This window comes from Zingiber officinale, chromosome 1B (assembly GCF_018446385.1).
Source record: "Zingiber officinale cultivar Zhangliang chromosome 1B, Zo_v1.1, whole genome shotgun sequence".
Classification (NCBI taxonomy): Eukaryota; Viridiplantae; Streptophyta; class Magnoliopsida; order Zingiberales; family Zingiberaceae; genus Zingiber; species Zingiber officinale.
The window spans coordinates 7,196,904-7,204,359 of record NC_055986.1 but is presented as its reverse complement, the minus strand read 5'-3'; positions in this window follow the sequence as shown (position 1 = coordinate 7,204,359).

The window sequence follows — 7,456 nt, the reverse complement described above, 5'->3', positions numbered from 1 at the left end:
TGCTTGGGTAGAGGGTCTCGTAGAATAGCCTCAGGAATTGGCGATTGGTCCGCTCGGGAGATGAGTCCGCCGGTGAGCTTTCCTTTTCGTCATCTCGCCTTGGCATTTTGCGAAGAAGAGTCTCTATCTCCGAGCTGGTCCGGCCGGGGTGCGAAATAAGGCCGGTGGAATCGACGGTGGTGGAGGTGCTTCCGCTCGGCCACCCGACGCAGATGTTGCTGTTGCTCGGCCGCTGCTTTCTATTTTGTTCAACAATTTTGGCGGCCCTTATCTCGACCAGGGCGTCGAGTTCTTCCTGAAAGCGTCACCGTGTGTTGTCGTCCGGCCTCGTCCATTGTTTCCGATCGGATGCGGGCGTTCCGACGGCGCCAATTTGATCTGTCCGAACGGTTATCTTGTGGCCGCTGGGCACGTGGCGCTTCCTGCTTGATCTTCGAATGACGGCACAAAACCGGCGGGAGGGTGTCCGGCGGCCCTCCGCACTCAAGTCGGGCGAGGAATAACAAAAGGTGGCTTCAAGATGAAGATTTTCATACCTCCGGTGGAGAAATGGAAGCCTTATATAGATCTCTCAAAGAAGCTGGGCGTGCCAATCAAGCAACCACCGCTGACCATGCCCGGTATGGGTGCATCGGAAGGGCCGTATACGAATATGGATCATCGAGGAGGCGTCCATGAGACCATCTTATTCATATCGGCCTCTCCATGATGTGACGGCAAGATCGTGCGATCTTGTATACGGCCTAATCATCAGACATGCTTCTGCTGATATCTCATATCCTGAGCCGAGCGCATAGGCCGCTCGGCAACCTTTATACCCTCGCCCCTATTTGGCCGAACGGACAACCCCCTCGGCCCTTGGCCCCTGCCGAGCGGACTCCCGCTCGGCCCTTCGGTCTTCCTGCCCTGGCGTCGGAAACATGAGCCCATGGATGGGCTTATCTCTAGCTCCGTTCGGACCTACCCATCCGCTCGGCTCGGCCATCCACCGCACAGCCTTTCATCAGTCCTCAGGTTGATCCCCTTCAGGAAGTGGGTTCCCCATTCTTACTGCCGGATCAGTCGCTCTTCACCGGAATCATCGCCGGAAGGGGAAAACAAAACAAGCAAAGCTAGAGGGTGAAGAAGTTGGAGCAAGAATTATCAAAGTCAAAGAATTCAAGAAGCTCAACTTCAAGATGCAATTCCAAGATGGACTTGGATTTGACACAAGGGTGGCTCCACGGTACACATCTACAAGCTTCGATTCTTGGAGATCAAGAATCAAAAATTTCTTGATGATGGAGATAGAGCAATGGTTTGCTCTCATGGAAGGATTTGAAGCTCCAACAAACTCCAAGGGCAAGCCTCTCAAGAAAAGAAAATGGAGTCAAGAGCAAGTTTAAAGGAGCAAGGCAAACGATAAAGTGACCAAGCTTTTGGTCAAATTATTGTCAAGCAATATTTTGGCTCAAGTTGGAGAATTCAAGGATGCCAAGGAGCTTTGGAAAAAATTGGCATCAATTCATGAGATCCCCTCCACTGTACCGAATCAAGAGGAATCCAAAGAGGGCGACTCATTGGATCAAGACCAAGAGGAGGACTCTGAAGTTGAGAGATGCTCAACTTCTGAAGAAGAAGTCCAAGAAGAAGCTTCATCTTCAGAGGAATGCAATGAAGAGGGCAAGGAGGGAGCATACTCCTTGTTCCATATACAAGATGAAGATGAAGAAGCCTCCACTTCTAGGATTGAGGGGAGCAATCTTTGGTGACACCGGATCAAGAAGAAGGAGAAGCTTCTACATCCGGGTCAAGAGAATAAGTGGAGGAAGAAGCTTCCACCTCCACAAGTCAAGCTAAATCAATCGGAGGAAAATCATTTACGGATCAAGAGGAAGCTTCTACCTCCGGATCCAAAGGAGAAAGTGTCACCCCTACACAAGAAGGTATAAATATTTCAATTAATAATAAAAAATATATTATATGTTTTGAGTGTAGGAAGAATGGGCACTACAAGAGCAAGTGTCCCAACTTGGCCAAGAAGAAAGGCCAAGTGATATCAAAGGGCAAAGAGAAGCCCAAGGAGACCGCTCCCGGAACAAAGAAGAGCAAGGAGCACATTGTGTGCTTCTCTTGCAATCAAAAGGGACATTATCGGAGTCAATGTCCCAAGGGGAAGAAAGCGGTCAAGGCTCAAGGAGGAAGCTCAACTCAAGGGGGAGCCTCCAAGGTAAAAAGGAAGGTAACATTTATTGAGCCTACTCCTTTAAATAATGGTAAAAAACATGATAGTTCAAATTTGTATCATTTCAATGCTATTTACCATGAAAATAGGAGGTATGATAAAGTTAAGGAAAATCATGTAGCTTATCATGCTAAAACCTGCCAACCTAAGTTTAGAAAGGTAGATAAGAATTTAGGCAAGAACCCTAAGGATTCTAGGTATTTGTCTAAGAAAAAGAAAAGTCATGATTTTAGTGAAAAATCTATGGTTGAGGGATTATGGAAGGAAAATCAAGTCTTGAGGTCAAGACTTGATAAATTAAAGAAGACCCTTAGAAAAATCAAAAATGAAACATAAGGGTCTAAGGGTAAAAATCTAGGGCTAGGAGTATCAAAGTCATCCAATGGCCATAGAGGTTTGGGATACAAACCAAAGGCTAAGAAGGATGTAGTCTCTTACCATAATGTTCCATATAGCTATGGAACCAACCCTATGCTTAGTGGGCAAGCCAAAAATACTAGGGAGGTCATCCCTAAGAGTATTTTTGCAACAAATGTGACTAAGACTTATAAGAAGTCTAATAAAGTCACTAAGAAGGTCACAAGGGAAGAAATCTCTAGGGTTGACCTAGAAAAGGTGACCAAGGCTTCTAAGAAGCCAAACAAGGTCACTAGAAAGGTATCTAGGGAAGTTATCCCTAGTGAGACCTAGAGCATCCAAGGAGCACCAATAGGTTTTGGGTTCCTAGGAGCATTTTCTCTACCCCATAGATGGGTTAGAGAGTGTCAACTCTAAGAAGAAGGGTAGTTAACCCAACTTTGAAGAAATTGACACTCAACGAGCATTTTCGAGGGTATTATTAACCTTTGAAAATGAAATGGATTTATAATTTACTCTTTGAAAGAGTAAAATGTGCCAAATTTGAGAAGTATTGAGTTTATTTTAAAATGACACATATTGGGAAAGCATAAGGAAATACCAAGTTGGGATTGTGGTATTTTCTTAGTGATTACTCTCTTGGAATAATAGATATGCCAACATTTGAGGAATGTGCTTAATTTTAATTGGCATAAATTTAATCAAGAGAGATAGAAATGGCAATCTAGGTTCTTGGCATTTTCTTGAGGAAATTGGGCAATCTAGGGTTTAAGTTTTAGGTTTAGCTATATGCTTAAGGATACTTAGATAGATAATCTAGGTATATTTTATTTATGCTAAACCTTGCCATGTTTGCTTGCCCATTATATGCCATGACATCATGATTATTTTTGCATTCATACCTTATGATGAAAAACACAAAAATATCATGTCATGACATACATACATCATGTAGTTATAGGAAATTTTCTTTTGAAAAATAATTCTTTTTGATGTATGCCATAACATTATCATGCATTATGTTTATTTCCTTAAAATTAAGGACAAATGACATTTATCAACAAGTACCAACAAGTGGTACAAGTGTATCAACAAGTGACATCCTAGGTGGATGTCCAATATCTACAAAATGCCTAGATAAATATGCATGATCCCTAGATTAGGGCAAAACCAAACTTTACATCTCACAAAGACCTATAAGATGACTTGTATGTGTTTTGTGTACTTTAAATACAAGTGAGATGTTAGGATGATAAACAAAACTCAAGATGTTGATTTAATGCATTCTTTTGAGTTTTGAGTTCATCAAAACACATAGTTATGTGTTCTCCCATCATTGGGAAAGCTAATGTACAAGTCATGTGCATTAAGCCCAAGGAACATGATGGGATATTGGTTTTGAAAAGGTTTTTAAAATGATTTTGGAAAACCTTGGTGAAGGCTATCTTTTGATAGTAATCACCATTAAATAGTTAGACACAAACTTGAAGAAAACACTAAAGTTTATGCAAGTTTTCAAGTTTGTGTTAATCTTTGAAAATATGATGTATTTTCATAGAAAACTATTTTTCCATGATAAAGTATACCCTAAATAATGTCTACACAAATTTTCACTATTTTTGGAATTTTGTAGAATTTTCTAGGGATTTCTGAAATTGGCTGAAATTGAATTTCAGCAATTTCAGGCCTTCAATCGATCAGTGGATCGATTGAAGTGCCTCAATCGATCAGCCAATCGATTGAGAAGGCATTTCTCACGAGCAGAAGCTCGCTGGATCGATCAACCGATCGATCCAAGAAGACTGAATCGATCAGTGGATCGATTCAGCAACTCCAATCGATCGAAGATGCTGATTTTGACTGGGAAAGCTTATTTTCAGCATTTTGAACCTATTTTAGTCTAGGTAACCATTCCTAACCCCTCAAAATACATGTGTATACATAAAAAGGGTGTTTTCATGTTGAAAACAAGGATGGATTGGTTAAGAAAGATTAAATTGAAGTTTAGGTTGAGGTTTGTTTCAATATTGAATTTTTGAACCTCAAAACTTCTAAATTTGGGTTTCCTAAAAGTTTAGGGATTCCAAGTCATTGTTGGTGCAATGACAGAAGTTACCACCATATCTTTAGGGGGGGGGGGGGGACTCTTTAAAGACATGAAAACTATTTTTTCATAAATCTTGGAAGGTGGTTAACCTTCTTTTCAAAACATGCTCAAGGTTGAGCGTTTGAACTTTAATGGGGAGTGGATATCCTCATTGTTCAAGTGGTTTAAGTTAAAAAGGCTCACGAATGGGCATTTGACTACATTGATGGGAGAATGTAGGGTTAAGGATAATGAAGGGTATGGGACTTTCATTATCGTGTTGATCACAACGAGTGAAATTGTGAACAACGATGAGCAATTCTTCAGGGGGAGAGTCTCAAAGGGGAGAGTCTCAAAAGGGAGAGTTTTCAACAAGTGAATTTGTTGATGTGTGCCCAAGGATGGAGCATGTTGTTGATGTGTGCCAATAGGGGGAGAATGAAGGGTTTAAGTTAGGACTTCATTACCTAGAGGGAGTTTGCCCTCTAAGGAGGAGAATGAAGGGTTGAACTTATGCCTTCATTACCTAGTGGCATAAAGGAGGTTTAGGCTATGAGATTAGTCTAACTTACAAGTGATATTGTCAAACATCAAAAAGGGGGAGATTGTTGGTGCAATATTCCCTAGGTCAAGGTTGACCTGTTTGACTGGGCTTGAAGTGAGTTAAGCTCGAGTCTTGATGATTTGGTTTCGATGTTTGACAATACATGTAGACAACACATGAACATTGCAGGTGCAATTGTTCATGTGGGGAGATTGTGAAGGAGAGTCAAGTAGGTCAAGGTTGACTGGATACTTGACTGAAAATCCTAGTGAGTGAAGCTAGGTGAAAGCCCTGGTGAGTGAAGTCAGGCAGAAGGAAACCCTAGTGAGTGAAGCTAGGTGAAAGTCCTGGTGAGTGAAGCCAGGCAGAAGGAAACCCTAGTGAGTGAAGCTAGGTGAAAGTCCTGGTGAGTGAAGCCAGGCAGATAAGAAGACCTAGTGAATGAAGCTAGGCAGAAGGGAAATCCTGGTGAGTGAAGCCAGGTGAAAGTCCTAGTGAGTGAAGCTAGGTAGAAGGGAAGTCCTGGTGAGTGAAGCCAGGCACGGGGAAATCTAGATGGGTCAAGGTTGACCAGACATCTGGTGAAAGTCTAAGTAGGTCAAAGAGATTGACCGGATACTTGGCAAGAGAAGAAAAGTCCAAGTGGGTCAAAGGGATTGACCAGACACTTGGTGAGAGAGTCCTAGCTGGTCAAGGGTGACCGGATGCTAGGTTTTATGTACCAACAAGTCATGGTTGACTGATGTTGGTTTAGGGGGCTTTGGACTTGCTTTTGGGCAAAAACCAAGATCTGGATTGATCAGCTGATTGATCCAGCAGATCTGGATCGATCAGCTAATCAATCCAGCAGATCTGGATCGATCAACCGATCGATTGGATCATACCCAATCGATCAGTTGATCGATCAGGTGAGTCCCCACGAACAGAACACCTTTGGATCGATCCGTGGATCGATTGGAAGCTGCTGTTTGTGCGCGATAAGCCCTGGATCGATCAGTCGATCGATCCAGGCTATTCCAGAGAGCACAGAGGCGCTCTGGATCGATCGGTTGATTGATCCAAAGCCTCCCCGATCGATTGGGAGCAATCCAATCGATCGGGATCCGACCATTGGCGTTGTATTTAGCTGCAGGCGAGCGTTTCCTTCAGCAGCGCTTATACGATTCATCTCAGATCTTCACAGGAACTCCAGAGCTTCTCCACAAAGTTCAGATCGCAAGTTCTTGAGGGTTCTTGGAGGTCTTCCAAGTCAAGAGGCGACTCTACAACTGAGGAAGAAAGCTAGGGTTAGGGTTTTCTATACTCATTGTAAGCTTTTGCTTGTATTTGTGTATCCTTTCCCTTTCTTCTTGTAGTGTGAACTTGTAGGGCTTCTCCGCCTTTGGTAGTTACCATAAAGGAGTGTTATTTATAGTGGAGGGTGTGTGAGTGTGTGGATCCTTGGACTAGTCACCTCCTTTGGAGGTGGATACCAAGTAAATCTACTTGTTAGCGTTGTGTATGTGTTGTTTCTTGTATATTTCCGCTGTACATCTTTGAAGAAACAAGCAACGCCGACCACGAGCACACGACGAGCTATTCACCTCCCCCCCTCTCTAGCTACTTTTCGGTCTCAACAATTACATCTATTAAGGGAAAACTCCAAGAGACACGTTTAAGATGGTATATACATGTACTTAGATTACCAATAAATGTTTCAGTTAGTTGATGTGAAACTATGACAAATATGCACATCAAATGAGAATGATGAAAATAAAAAAATATTTGGTTAGGAACAATAAAACAAGATAAAATTTATTTAAACATAGATGATGATATAACCAATGGCGTAGAGGATCCATATAGCCGACCTAACCTAGTGGGATAAACTTGGTTGTTGTCGTTGTTACTGTGCTATTCTAAAAATATTTACACTAACTGCTCACGGGGTGTGCACTATAAAGTGTGCTGATATGCTACGTGACTCATCCCTACATGCTTGTGCGCGACGGGCGCTCGAGGCGCCTGAAAGTGATCTAGGTACCTCAATATATTTACGTACACCACTTTTTTTTAAATAAAAAATTTCTTAAATCCTAAATATTATAACCCAAATGTCGTATACCTAAGAGCACCTAAAATTTTATCCTTTTATTTTTTTTTAGCTTGATCACTATAGCCTAACGCCTAATCTTAAATGCAAAATCTTATTGGCTTAATCTCAAGCTACAAAAATAAATAAATAAAAAATGTTGTTTAACAATTA